This window comes from Trachinotus anak, unplaced genomic scaffold (genome assembly GCF_046630095.1).
Source record: "Trachinotus anak isolate AG129_WGS33_773 ecotype Australia unplaced genomic scaffold, CSIRO_AGI_Tana_v1 ptg000016l, whole genome shotgun sequence".
Lineage (NCBI taxonomy): Eukaryota > Metazoa > Chordata > Actinopteri > Carangiformes > Carangidae > Trachinotus > Trachinotus anak.
Genome location: NW_027273867.1, coordinates 21,718,983 through 21,734,503, shown reverse-complemented (window position 1 = coordinate 21,734,503; position 15,521 = coordinate 21,718,983). Strand labels below are relative to the sequence as shown.

The following is a 15,521-nucleotide window of genomic DNA, read 5'->3' as shown; positions in this document are numbered from 1 at the left end:
CACTGTATCCAGAAACACACAGCAGCAGTTTTCAAAGGTTGGTCCACAGTCCTATTTGGGCCGTTTGGGAGATTGAGTAGGTCCAAAGCAGCTAGAAGCATTAGATTTAATGGTATTCTCAACTACTCAAAAGACCACTAACACATGGAGAAAAAATTATCTACTATCATTATTTATAATCAATAATCATGAAAGTCATTTATCAAAAAAAATGCCGCATATCCACTGATTCCAGCTTCACACATGTTAGAATTTGCTGCTCTTCTCTATCTTATTTCAGTGTAAATCAAATATATTTTTATTTTTTGAAAGAGTGATTGGACCAAAAAAAAAAGCTGTTTGATAACATCACTTACGACTCATGCCAGTATTTCAACATCTGTCATTTTATAGATGAAGGGATCAATTAAGGAATTAATGAAAATAATCAGTTACAGCATCAGGTAATACTAAATTGAATTCAAAGGCCCGACCGTGGCCCTATTACAAAGCAGTACCACTTCTTCAACTTTACATTTCATAATCCCTGACCTATAAAATGTTTTTCTTGTCTGGTCTGTTCATGTTGTTTTTCTAAAGGGGTAAACAGTCTGGTTTTCACCAGACTTGTTCTTGCTGAGAAGAAAAACACCCAAAACCAACAGCTAATGCAATAAATGTCAGAGAATAAAGTTATGCTGAATTCCTGTAAACCGTTCTGCTATATCCAACAATTTGCCAAATCCACAAAACAGCTTTCACAATTTCACGGTATTCCACCAATTCCCTGACCAGTGGGAACTGTGAACCACCACCAATGAAATTCTTTTCATTTGGTCATTTCTGGAAAAAATCCCATTAAATGAGGGACCCTGGCAACAATGCGGTGGGTCGCTGACAGGAAAACATTTGAGAAGTCTTGACATTCAGAACAGGCCCACAGAGGGAGAATTAGGGCTGGTGGTTGGTGATGCTGTGGCAGCCAAACCCAAATGGCCACACAAAGAGACACACACACACACACACACACACACACACACACACACACAAATAACCAGACATACACATCCAGGACACACACGTGCACACCCGATTTTGGTAAATCCAAAGCCTGGGGAAAAATAGCTGGTGTGATATTACTGGGGGGAGGGGGGGTTGGGGGTGCAGTCAAAGTGAAGGAGAGGGAAAATGTGAAAATGAGGGTTTGGGTTTCAGTGTAATACCACAATGGCCTGGAAGAAAATCACAAAAAAGCTCGCAGTCTTGGGTGTTCAATACTCAAATAACAACAAACCACTGCACATTATTGTATCAAATCCAGCAGAAATGTAAAAAGTAAATGGCTCTGTCCCCATTTTCACCGTGAAACATAAAAGATGTTAATATGTTATGTTGCAGGAGTGAAACCATCTTCTATCATGACGTCCAGTAAACAACTAGCTTACAGGCTAGGGGTGGATATCAACTAGAGAGTCCAGGTTTCAAGTTAACGTGAATCCTCGTACATTTTCACCACAAAAATGATGCAAAACCAAAGTATCAACAGGAAGACACATAAATGTTTGACATTACATTTAAGAACAGAATGTGTGTGAATGAGTGCTTCTCCTCCGTCACTGTTCAGAACATCTGTGTGTATGGAAAAGCTTCACAGCTTTTATGATGTGTTGAGGATGTTTACAGACCTGCAGACATTAAACTTGAGTTTCTCTTGTAGATGACTGGAAGTGTTTCTGAGTCTCTGCAGTGGCTCATAATCAAAGGGTTTACAGGTTTCTGCTCATCTGGTTTAAATATGGCATCAAACTACAGGTTCCCCACGCCAAGACTTTGTGTGTTTGTGTGTGTGTGCATGCAGTTCAAAATCTGTGCGAGTGTAAATCAATGTGTGTAAATCTGTGTGTGAAAAAGAACTGATTAAGTTCTCTACAGGTTTGAATCTTTGTGCAAGATTAAATATGAATGAGCAGTGTGTGTGTGTGTTCCTGTCCAGTCTGGACACAGCTGTGTTGTGGTGATGGGCGTCATAACTGCTTGGAACAGGAAGTCTGTCGGCCAGAACAACAATGACTACAGCCATGACCCACTCCACCCTACGCCTGGTGTGGGTGTGGGGGTGTGTGTGTGTGTGTGTGTGTGTGTCAGAGATAGAGGGGAACAGAGAAGGAAAAAACAGGGAAAGTACACCCATTCATTATCTAAACATACACTGGGATGTATATAAACCTGTTGTAGGTTGTGTGAGCTCTGTCCGCTCTCCCACCTCTTCTTCTTCTGTCCCTCTCTCTGCGTTTTTTTCTCTGTCTCAATTTCAGCCGCCCTCTCTGCTCTTTCTCTCTCTCGCCAGCTCACAGTGGTTGAATCCACTAAACCAGAGCTCTGGAAAATGTCCCACATACTTGTCATTCCTCCTTACCTCAGCCAGCACGCAGCAACACACGCACACACTCTTGACGGAGCTAACTTAACTATCACCACCATGCTCGTCATCCTTCTCCCGTCTTCTCCTCCTCCTACTCCTCCCATCATGTCATTGCTCATCCCTCTACCTCTCATTTTTCCTTTCAGTCCCCCTACCACAGCTGCCTCCTCCTTCCTCCCATCATCCTCCTCGTTCCTGCTTCATGTGGACCGCAAACCCACACTGGCTTTCTCACCTCAGCCGCAGATCAGTGAGGACAGGCGATAAACACACTGGGATGAGAGTAGATCTGACTAAAGCTGGAGAAGGATGTGAGAGGCTGATACTGTCTGCATCTGCATACGTCTGGTTTAACTGACACCAGTTAGGAAGCTGGTGAAAAGCTAAAGAGCTTTTTTTTTTTTTTTTTAAGAACAACTGAAGTGATTTCTGTCTCACTCTCAGTGATTCATGTCTAAATTAGTGGATAAAAGTCAGACTGTCGTTTAAATTCTGGCAACTTCGGCCTTTGCTTGTCAGTATGAGAATTCACAGTTCTCAGTTGGACAAAAACATTTAGACCAACATCCAAAAACTGGAGGTGAAGCTGGTGGATGGAAATGTCTGCTTGAGATGAAGATGGAGAAAAACTGTCAAATTAATCCATCAACAGATATTAATATTAATATAATTTAATATCATATTGATTAAAGAACCAATTAATTAATTTAGTTCTTCCTTACATTTTATGGTTAAACTCTTTAAATGTGATGATGTGTCCTTACATCTGTTTGTAAAATGAATATTTTTGGGTTTAGTCAAATAAAACGAGATGTTTAATTAGTAATTAGTAATTAATAACAAGCACCTTTCACTATTTTACAGATTAAACAATGATTCAAGAAAATAATCAGTAGATTAATTGATAAGGAAAATGATTACTGGGTCTCACCCGACTGAAAATGTGGTTTCAAAGTTTTTCTCCATTAAATGCTCGTGATTAAATCGCTACAGCTGAAACAGTCATAAACTCAGATTTGATCAGAGTCTGATGAAAACACTTCACTTCAAACCAGCCAGAAAAGCACAGTAAAAAACACAAACACAGAAATCTGTCTTGTGAAATGTAACTTTGCTGGTTTGTTTTGCACTTATGCAGCGTGTCTTCATGGCTTTGACCATTAGCAGCATCAGTCATGGCTTTATTAAGTGTGAAGACCAGAGGCTCCCACGAAATGCCAACAGTTCTCCCACTGGCAGCAAATCAGGTCAAACACTGTGTGTGGAAGTGGAAGCACATGATTGTGATGCTCCTTCATGTAACAGCATTCACACAGAAAGGTTAACACAGAGACCAACTCATGAGCCGAAGTCCAGAGGATTAAAAAAGAGAGAAATTTTATCAGTGATGTATTAAAGTGTTTTTGAATCTGGGCGCGTGCACTGTAGCTCTGCTGCACATGAACACATGTGTGGATGCTCTATATTTAGCTGTCATCTGTCAAGCTAATAACACTGAGGTGAGGACTAACTGCGCTGATGGCATTTGTCCAAAACATCACTCACGGACAATCAATTTCTTGATCAGGGCAGATGAGGAACATGAAACAAAAGCACAGAGCTCTACTGATGAACACACAGAGGCAGCGGCCTTTTAGCTGCTACTGTCACTGCTGCAAAAATATAAAAAAAGCAGAGCATGTAGGATGTTGCTCAGCTAAGTTTTCAAACTTGTTATCAAAGCTTTAAGGTTGTTCTGCTCTAAACCATGTCCTCTCCTTTCATCTTCCTTTCCCTTCATAACTGATTTCCACAAGCACATGATCTGTCAGCTTCATGAAAAGAGCTAGTGGTCATATCAAAAACATGTTCCCTCTAAAGCTACACGGTTGAAGAGGAGGTGAAATAAAACTGATATGTGATGAAGACACAAGCAGAAGACAGACAGGAGCATAGATCGTCTCTTAGAACTGAATGGGAGTTAGTGTATTAAACAGAAAACCGGAGGGAAGGAAAGAACGGCCTGAATATTCTGTACCATGGATCAAGTGTTTCTCCTGTGAGAACTATGGCAGCCACTGCACTTCAGACCAACCAGTAATAACACAGCTATCAGCCCAACCCATTTGCTTTCCCTCCCTCATCCCTCTCCCTCTCTTCCTGCCTCTGCCCTCATCTCTCACTCTCTTCCTGTCTTTCAACTCTCGTCCTTCCTCACTCCTCCTTTCTCTTTTAATGGAATGAGGAATGATGGGAGGAAGGAAACTGTAGAAATCTGTTTCCAAACTAACCTTGGAGAGGGAAAGCTATTCTGCCAGGAAAAGCTTTGCTTTAAGCCGAGGACTGTCCAACATCTGACACAGGGATAGAGGTTAATGGGTTAATAAATCCCATTTGCAAACAGTGTCCTTATTTGAACATCAACATTCAGACACAAATCTCATGCAAATGTGGTCTGCAGTCAAAGTATGCTGGCTTAAACCTTGCTATCCTTTTTTTTCTCTTTTAGGGACACATTTTTCTGAACACACACATAATTTCCTTCATTCTGTACTGTTCTTCCCATTTTTGTGAGACTTTTGTGCTGCTAATGAACTCCCTGTGAGACAGACAAAGAGGGAGTAATATATGATTTTTTTTTTTGGGTTCTTGGAAACATATTCATATCTAACAGGAGACCACTGCTCTGCCGTTTTTTAGAGCTCTATTGTCTTGCTAATATTGCTGTGAGAGAGGGGGAGTGATGCAGCAGCAGGGAAAGAGACAAAAATATGCAAAATCATTGAAAAACGCTTCAAATATTTGATCTACTTTTTACATTTTAAGCACAACTACATTCAGTTCCAGTGGGAGATCAATGCCTCCCTCCCTGTGCTTTCATGCTTTTCTATGTTCCTGAACACATCCCCCTCCTTCTCTCCTCCGTCTTTCACAGGTTTATCCCGGAGGCGGTTGTTCAGAACCAGAATTATCACATCAATCAAAACACAAATGTATGAGCCACAGTCCTGAAGCCACCTGTTTGTCTCTCTCTCTGCTTCAACATCTGTCTTTCAATGCCTCATCTTTTTCAGGACCATTTGTTCCCATTATTCCAGATTGTATTGAAAATGATTTGGAACAATAATGTGGCCTGTGCAGATTTCAGATAGTTACAGTCTTTTTTTTAGGGTCTTTTTAATGCATCAGTGGTGATTAGAACTAATTAAAAAGACATAAACCTGGCAGACGCAGTCAATTTCCAGTGAAAGACAGGTTAATGTTGGAAATGCAATATTACAAAAAAAAAAACCCCAAACAGTTATGCAGAGTGCATATAAACCATGCTCTGAGTACACATGCAGCTTAACAAAACCTCAACAAAAAATAAGACCTTGAATAACTGCATGGGATGTGTTAATACTTTCATGAGATCAAATGAGGAATATTTGAGATCGAGTTTCGGACTCTTTTAATCTTGTATCTGCAGGTTGCAACTACAAACAACTAATGCTGATGGGTTATGAATGAAATGTTATTTCGGAGGTGCCTGTCTCTCAATCTGCACAGAAGCTGCCATTGGTCAGTTTGTCTGTGTACTGTTCGTTCCCTCTCCCCAGTTCATCAAACAGCATGCAAAGCTAGTCCATCTGTCTGTCTGTCTGTTTGTGGGGCACACATACACACACCGCGCTTTAAAATGAGCTTCATATTAATCCAAAGACCTTCTGCTTGTGTCTGCCTGCCAGCGCAGCTCTCTTATCGCTGTACTAAAGCCTCACGTTGCGCTAAAAGGTGCTCCCCCCGTGAAAACAATAGCTTCCTCCACCCAACCTCCCTGTCGCCTGTCACAACTCGTTTTGTGTCTGCTTCTTTGTCTTTCTAAACTCTGTCACTGTGTCTATGTCTACCTGTCCTCCATGTTTGTCACATCATTCCTTTTCAGTGAATTCCTATCAGCAACTTCAAATGAAAATTGCCGGGTGTTGGTTTTAGTGTGTGTTTTGGTTTTGCACTGGAGCAGAATATTGAAGTGGGGAGCTGAGAGATAGTTGTGATTAAAAAAAAGGGAGGAAATGGAGGAAAAATAAATAAAAACGACAGGAAAGGTGAAAGCAAAGAGGAGAAACAACAGGTTAGAGAGGGCAGGTTAGAGAGTCCAGCCCAGAACTTCCAGTGTTAGCCCTGGCACTTTCTTATCTGATATCTAAGCTTATATTCCCCAGACAACTTCACACACTGTTTGTGTAGCCATGTTGGCAGAGGCAGCTCCTCTCTCTGAGAGCCACAGTATTTACCTCTCACCTCCTTATCACAGCAACAAAACCATCCAAGCATGGAAAAGAGTAGAGGGGAAGGAGAGGGAGGTGCGGGAGGAAGAGACAAGAGTCAGTTGAGGGGGGGCATGGCTGAATGAAGGGGATTTCATCACACAACAAAAGTGCATGTGTCACCTCTCAGAAATGTGAAGAAAAACTGGAGAGTCATATTTCCAAATCGTCATCCATCATTCATCACTAAAAACACATAAAAGACTCTGTGTTTCTGTGGTAGCATGGTGATACTGATTTGCATACCAAGACTCACTGATCATTAATGATTTTAAAAAAATCATCTTCTTAGAGAAAGTGTGCATTATTAAATGCTAATTATCTTCTTTTGGGGAAAAAACTTAATTGGAGCCAAGTATGTGTCCCTTGGTGGGAAAAACTTTGTAGTTTCTGTTCAAAAGTTTGCTCTTCTTTGTGTTAAAAGACTCCCTGGTTTCTTCTGTGTTTGACCTGGGAAATAAGAATTTAACTAGTACAAAATGCCACAAATCAAATGTCTCCAAAACCTACAGCATAAAGTATACAGGCCTCAAGAGTAGCAGTCCTAGTTTTTGCCATTTTCCTCATTCATCATTTTTGATGTTGTTGCAGATCATCTGCACTCCAGCTCTGCAAACCTGTAATTCTCCTCTGCTACATCTGAGCCCGAGTAAACACCACATCTGATTACATTAAACTGAAGCCAGAGAGGCTGCGACTGCAGAGAGAACAAACAGATGTCGACTGATAACACATAAAGACACAAAATCAGTTACACATTTTATACATATATATATATAGTTGTGATATAGTTGAGTTGTGACAGGCAGGCAACTTGTGCCTCATGGAAAATAATAAATCACAGAAGCATCAGTTGCCATCCAAATCACATAATTCCAAATCACACACTGTGTGTTCATGATATGCACAAATGAGAAACAATTAATTACATGATTATTCTCTGCCTGTCATTCAACCTTTACCAACAGGTTTGGAACGGGGTCACTGGGTTTGTCACAACAGAGTCATCGATCTAAAGACTCCTGTGACACAAATTTGTTTTACTTTTAGCTACAACCATGCTGTGTTTCCTTAATTTTGCATGTTTCATATGCAAAAAGAGGAACCAATGACTGACTTAATAATGGGCAGACTGCAAAAATGAGCCTGTGAAAGCCTGTGTGCATCAAAACAGGGCTCAGATCAGACAAATCTGGGCCAGACACTGAATCATAGCAGACTGCTAGAAAGCACGACAGGCTGTCACATCGAGATACACTCATATACACACACCTTTACATGCAGCCCACACACTCAATCACAAACAAACACAGAGGTAGACGGGAGAGAAGTGACAGTACGCAAACAAAACAAGTCGAAGACTGAATGTAGATGAATGCAGAGGGACTAGTCCGACACACAGTCACAGCGACAGTCCTCTGTTGTCAGTTCCAGACTGAGCTAATCTTGCAGCATTTATAGAATATCCATTTCAGATTTATGACTGTGCACAGCAGTAACAGTGTATATACTGAGACACTGATTACATTCTCAGAAACCCAATCAACCCAAACAGTGAAAGCCATCCAGAAATCTCGCTCAATGTACAAGCTGACCGCCTCCTCAAACACTTTCTCACAAATTATTTAAACAAGATGGAAAATTTTGTCTTTGCACTGCTGAAGAGCCTCGTGTACATACACAGCTGGGACATGCCCAACACCATTGACTTTGTATGGAAACATAGCATTCTGTACTCTAAATACAGACCCTGTAAACACAACAACTGCATGCCCTTGAGATAAATGTTCTAAACTCTGCACTTGAGATCAACATTATAAGTAGGCTGCAGGCACACACTGCTCTTTTAGCCTCACACAAAACATGTGATCAATCTCAAATATGTGCATGCACTGTAGATTAGCACTGACCCCCACCCAAACACACACCATATGCACACACACACACTCACTCACTGAGCGACCCTGAGGGTAGTTTCCCATAAGTAGCAAACCCCCCTGTGAGCATCATATTGCAATCATTTAAAGCCCTACTACTGAAACACAACTAGCTAATTATGGTGTCTACATACCTTCACCCTCCCACATACATTTTCCATGCTATGTCTACATGGGTTAAACTCAGTGCTCAGCTACCTGACCCAATTCTTTTTCCACTCTGTGTCTTGGCTTGTCCACACGTCCACACTGAATGCTTTTATTGCTAAAAACAGATTTTTACTCTTCCCTCACAATCTTCTCTTACGAGGCTAAATAGATCAATAAACTGGGGTCTCAGTGGTCCAATTTAATTCATTCTCTCTACTTGGCACTGTATTTATGGACACTGAAATAATTCTGGATTAGTGCTTCTACTACACAATAAAGATATACATATAAAAATGCAATGTAAACCACCTCCCAGGTGCATTTTCAAAGCTCTTTCTTTTATGTCTTTTCCCATGTTACATTATGGCTGCACTATTCAATTTACTTTTACATCAGCGAACAGCACTAATATAAACAAACTCCTCAATGGAAATAATTATCTTAGTTATTTATCAAAATTTTGAAATGAGAGCATACCTCTGCCTGTGTGTCGGTGTCACAACATGGTAATGTAGCTGTCGATTCATTTTCTGCTTTAGAGCTTTGTCCTGATTCTAACGGAGCCTCTATGTGACAAGCTGTGGCCCCTGTCTGGGGCCCATCTTCCAGGGGCCTTGTCTCTGTCTGTGTGAATAGGCTCTGTAGCAGCCCTGGCTCAAGTTGGTCCCAGGCTTGGTCTCTGGACATCAGTGGAGGAAAGTCCAGAGCAGAGCCATCCGACTCCCAGTCACTGTCCCCTGTTACAGAGCCGAGGACAAACTCTACCCCGTCCATCCCAGACTGGGTCCCTTCAGAGTACGAGTCCAAGTCCAGCTCCTGAGTATCCTCACAGGCTGAGCCAACATCTGAGGGGCCAGGTTGGGGCCGTTCAGGTGCTGCCATGTAAACAAAACTGTCAGGGGAGAGGAAGGCTCCCTCCTCCTCCTCTTCTGGGTCTGGGCAGCATGGAGGTTTGGGGACAGGACTTGGGGGAATAGAGTCCTCAAGTGGAGAGGGGGGACAGTCACTGGGGTACTGGGGAGGTGCAGACACCGCCAGGTAAACAAAACTATCTGATATCACAAAGGCCTCTGAGTCTTTACTATCCGACCCAGCACCACAAGAGTCTGATTTAGAAGGTGACTGAGGTAAAGAGGAGGGTGGTGGTGATTCTGCATGTTGAGGGAGTGGTGGAGGAACACAGTCTGATTTTGGGGTGCTAGCTGTCACTTCCATTGTAGTTTCCAGATTTGGCTCTTGTCCAGACATGTCCAGTCCTGAGACTACATCTGTGGGGACAACAAAGTTCTGAGTCTCTGATGAAAACGATGTCCCCTCTGTGTCACAAGTTACTGCTGTGGCAGGCTCGCTAATCTCTGAGGGGACTGGATCTTCTTGACAGGAAGTTTGAACGTCAACATCCTGTGTACATTCATTGTCGATTTCTTTTATAAGCGTATGCAGAGGCTCAAGGGAGTGATCCATGAGAACTCCCTCGCTACTGTCCAAACTTGGCTCAGATTGGTCATACACATCCCACTCTGTTCCTAACTCCTCTTCCTCTTTCATTTCTCCTTCATCCTGCTCAGTCTCCTCCTCCACTTGCTCCACCTCCTCAGCGTAATGGTTCAGAGGGCGGCGAGATGGAGAGGAGGCTCTCTCCTCACAATCCTCTACGTCACGGTCTGATGATGCCCCACTGTCAGGGTCTGTTTCAGTCTGTGCCGGTCTCCCCTGTTCACAGTCTGTCTGAGTGATGTCACTGATACCGGTTCTGTCCGGTTGGGACATGTGGACCCCACTGGAGTCTGACTCCACTTGTTGACCAAGAGCCGAGTCTGTTGGGTAACTCGTCTCTTCTTCCTCTGCCTCGGCCTTATCCTCATCATAGTCAACATCGCACTCCTCATCAATGACACCATGTTCCTTTTCACAGTCTTGTGCTCGCATCAAGTCAAAGTTTGTAATCACCTCTATGTGCTCAGAGTGATCTAAATTTGAGTCTATTGTAATGCTTTCAAAGCCTGGTGCAACGTTATCAGGTTCTACAGAGTTAACTGCATCTAGAGGAAGAGTTCCTTCAAAATCTACCCAGGCACCCTCTTCTTCCTCCTCTCTCTCCTCTTCCTCTTCCTCTAAACAGGGAAGTGTGTAAGGATCAAGAGGCTCAGGATCTACACTCATCTCCACTCCCTCCTCTCCTTCATCCTCCTGACATTGCCGCTCCAACTCCAAGAAGAGGTCATCTGACTCGGCCGCTGAGCTGGGGCAAGGTGAGGCACTGGGTGCCCCAGGGCCTCCAAACCCTGTAGGGGGCGTCAATACAGGCCAATGTCCAGAAGAGCCTGATAAATCCCATCCCTCTGATTCCAGTGTTTCCCTATCCCAAGGCTGGTCAATAATCTCCCTATTCTCTAATTTAAGAACTGCCTCCCACTCCCTTTCCTCTCTCTGAGCTCTCTCCTCCTCTGCTTTATCCCTCTCTGTTTTCCACGCCTCCTCCCTCTCAATTATTTTCCTGCACTCTTCCTGTTCTTCTTCCTGGAGCTCCTCAAGTATCCTACGCTCGTCCTCCTCAAATTTGAGCTCGGAGGCTGTGCGTTCTCTGAGCTCACCACCATGAGCACCCCACCCAAGGAGCCCCTCATCACCCCCCTCCTGACTAATACACGGGGAGAGAGGCAGACCTCCATATACTAATCCCTCCTCCTCTTTCAGGTATGGAGATGGGGGATCTAGGAGATAAAGCGATTCTTCATCTGTGTTGCAATCCTCACCCATTAGAGGAGGCAAAGGGGGGAGCATGGGGAAGTTGTGTCTCAGCCCCACCTGGGTTCTTTTCCCTGTTGTTATACTGCGGGGCCATGTGCGAGCCTTGGTAGGTGGGCAGAAGACTGGTTTTGGTGGGATGAGAGGAGCATTGTCCCCCTGGTCCTGGTCTAAAAGAGGTGAATCCCTCTCTGAATCTGAGGTCTTAAATGACTCAACGGGCTCCTCTGGGATTTGTCTAATTCCAGCTTTAGAAGAGCTAGTAGTCCGTCTGTGCCCCTGCCCTTTTCTCTCTACCTGTCTGGGGCTATGCTCTGGTGTATTTCCAGAAACCTGGGGTGCCGGGGTCTGGCTAAATGCAGGTAACTGTTCTTTGGAGGGAGACGGCAGCATGTGAGTCTGTTTGTGCTGCTTCTGCAGCACTGGATGAACCTGCTTTTGCCTGCTGAGAGGATGCTGCTGGAGAGGAGGCAAAGGGCTAACTGTGGGTGTCAAAGAAGGCGAGGAAGAGACAGGAGGAGTGTGAGGAGCAGATGATAGAGGGGAGGGCGTGTAAGGAGGTAAGGAAGGAGTGGATGAGGTAGGGGTGGATGGGGGTAGGTGAGAAGGAATAGGCTGTAGAGGAGAAAGAGGGATCCCGGCCCCAGACAAACGCTTCTCTGCTCCTTCAACTGATGAGAACTCCAGTCTCTCTGCAAATTCTGGATAACTTGGGGGCATAAAAGCTTTCCAAGAGCGCCGGTTTGGATTGTCCTTTTTGTCACCACCTTGATGCCGCCTCTTGGCCACTGCAGCCACCCCACCAGAACCAGCTGAGGACGGAGCAATAGGCAAACCTGAACCTACAATGCCAACTGGAGGTGACATAATCTGAGGATCACCAGTTAGCTTTAAGGCATCAAAGATCACCCTCTCGTCTAGTTTCTTCACTCCACCAGTATTATCTGCATTCCTTGAGACAAAAACACCACCTATATCAGCTCCTATGGTGCCATTGCTGGATAGCGTACTCCCCTCTCCTCTCACTTCCCCACCAGAACCTAGAGTGCTCCTGGAAGGTTGACACAGTTTGGTCCCTTGGTCAATCTGTTCATTGATGCGCATGGTATCATATATGGATCGCTGAGGGACGTAGCAATCCTCTATATATGCCTCATCCTCATCACCTTTTCCGAGACAGCGAGGATTCTGCCTCAGGCAGTCCGGGCGGCTCAAGGGTTTCCCCATTCTGCACTTTTCACTTCTTCTGGGCTGCCACAGAAACCCCGTTGTGGTTGTGATTTAAGGTGCAGTTGTGGTGGGGCACTTAGAGAAATTAAATTTTGAAAAGAAGACAAAAAAGGGGTCTTTGTAGAAAATGAATTCCTTTACCTTCAAATGTCCCCAGTCCAATAATCCACAAAATCACACAGTCCATTTGGCTGCAAATAACAAATCCTTCAGGTTTCACATTCTCAACGATATGTGAGTATAAATGTTATCATCCACAGTATCATTCCACCAGTGTATCCTTACGTTCTTGCCTATGTCACTTCAACACTTGTGCATTTCCGTGGTCTTTCTGAGATGCTTTGCGGCATCAGTGAGGGAGTGAGAGAGACAGCCCTCCTCCTCGGCACCATATTAATCAGCAGCTCTGTTTATTTGAAAGGTTGTTTAGGAATGAGGCAGAGGTGGAGGGATGAACAGAGAGTGTAAGGGAAAGAAACAGTTATCATCTCCCTCTCTAAGAAGTACAAAGTCTAAGGTGAGGCGAGTGCCATGCAGATAACATCCCTTTGTTTTGCTGTCAGAAACACAGAGTGCTGCTGTCTCCTCCATATTCATATGCAGCAACTCATTGCTTGACCCCTTTTTACTCTCCCTATGCTCCTGCCTCTTTCCTCTCTGCTCTCCTCTCTGTGCCACAACAGGAAAAGGGAGAGAGGGCTTGGACAACTTCAACAGGCTCAGTGAGAGCCAGGCAGGGAAGTGTAAAAGTCTCCTTTTAAGGTGAGAAAACCCACTCTCTGTTATATAAAAGAAAGGCTGTGTGGGGTGCAATGGACAGGAAAGTAAAATACTCCATGGATTTGTTTTACTTTTATCTTCCTTTGTTCCAAAAAGGTTTCTTGCAGGAAAAATGAATGACAAGATGAAATCCAGTAAATGAGATACACAAAAATATGGAAGTGTCTTTCCTGCAGAGGTATTTGAGGCAAGAAAACCCAACTTGAGAAAAATATGAAAATAGAAATCCCTTTACCAAGTCACTGCCACTTTGTGGTCCGGTGAGTGTTCAAGCAGTCCATAGCTTTTCTTTTTCTGTCCTCCGCTTCCATCACAAAGAATCAGGGCTTTGTGCCTGCAGGACAATCCCTAATTTTACCTAAGACATATTATCACCATCGTAACAGTCATCATTAGTGAAAGGATATCAACTCTATCATCCATACAACACTCTAGTATTTGAAGAAAATGCTAAATCCAGAACAAAGGGGAAAGCAGTCCGCTTTTGCGTGAAGAAATCCCTGTCAATGTTTCAATTCTTTCCTTTTATCTTGCTTTGCTTTCTCTCTCATCCTCAGCTCACCCACAGCTCCAGGGGAGAGGTGGTACAGTAGATTGAAAGCAGGCAGGATCTTGGAGGGGGTGAGGCTGAAGTGAAAGAGGGCATCTGGGGGTAGATGGAAAAGGGGGGCTGGGGGCTGGATCCTGGACCAGCCAGGCGAGCAGGCAGGCGAGTGGGGCAGAGCAGTGAGTCGTGGGACTGTATCCAGAGGGCAAAGACCCAGACAGTCCTCCCAGCTCCAGTCCAAGCTTTGCTTTGCGGGCAGCGTCTTCCTCCTCTTTACTAGCAGACAATCCCAGGACACGCTCCCTTCCCATGCGCTCTTTCTTTGCCGTATTCTTCCTCTAGCTCCTGACTCCGTACTGAGAATGAAACAAAGTGCCACGCAATCCCAGTTCCTTTTCTCTCTTTTTCTTTCTCCCTTTTCTTTTTCTCTTTGAGTCGTTTGGGCTCCCAAGCTTTGCTTTCCTCTTTCTTTCACTCCCAGTCTCTGTTCTCAGGCCACTACACAGCTGAAATGGTTTGCAGCTGCTAAAAAAAATCTCCCTCTTTTCCTCTCACTCTCGCTCTCTTGCTGCTCCCCCCTCGTCTCCTCTCTCTCTCTCTCTCTCTCTCTCTCTCACTCACTCACATGTCCCTTCTCTCTCTCTCTCTTTGCTCGCTCGCTCGCTCGCTACCTCCCTCCCTGCTCTCTCGCTGTTTGTGTTTGAATTCAGCTCCGTTTGTTCTGTTTCCTGCAATGGTATTAAAACACAGGAAGTGCTCCAATCTTGCTGGTTTCCTCTCTCCCAAAAAAAAAATTACACGAGACAGAGAAAGAGAGAGAGAGAGTGAGAGACAGAGGTGTGGGGGAGTTAGGTAGCGATAGAGAAGGAGGCAGGGTGCTAAGAGGGGGCGTGGAGTCAGAGAAAGAGACTTGTGCAGAGGAGGATTTTGGTTATTACCAAAAAAAATATCAGCTGAATACAGGGATGCAGCTGATTATCCCACACGGAGCAGTATGCAACATTCTGTTACTAAAACTGTTTCCAAATAAATAAAGGAGGAAAAATACAAAGAAATGAATTAAAATGCTTTAATATACTATAATGGAATCCAGATGAGGGTTTCCTCCATGCAAAGAGGCAGCATATTATACAGTATCTCACTTACTCGCCCTGCCACTGTTGCCAGATTTGGTGCATTGAGAGCAAGAGTGAAGGGGGATAGAGATGTGAGATGGAAACATTCATAGCTACATTCATCACAGCTTTGTAATCCACTCTTAATTCTCTAGGGCCAAACTGCCTCCCCTGTTGTGGAGCACAAAAACACTGTCCTCTGAGAGAGAAATGATACAGAGTCAAAGAAAAAGAAAGAAAAGAGAAAGGAGGGAGGAATGGAGGTAGGGAGAGAGGGGGTGGGACTGTTAGCCGACAGGAGAGAAAGAGGCTTATCAGTAATGA

General features: G+C 44.1%; 1 protein-coding gene across 24 annotated transcripts in view; it reads right to left on the bottom strand.

Moving 5' to 3' along the window:
- The window catches only part of macf1a (microtubule actin crosslinking factor 1a), a 224,626-nt gene that overhangs the window by 32,440 nt on the left and 176,665 nt on the right, over positions 1-15,521 (bottom strand). The gene's annotated exons all lie outside the window — the stretch shown is intronic.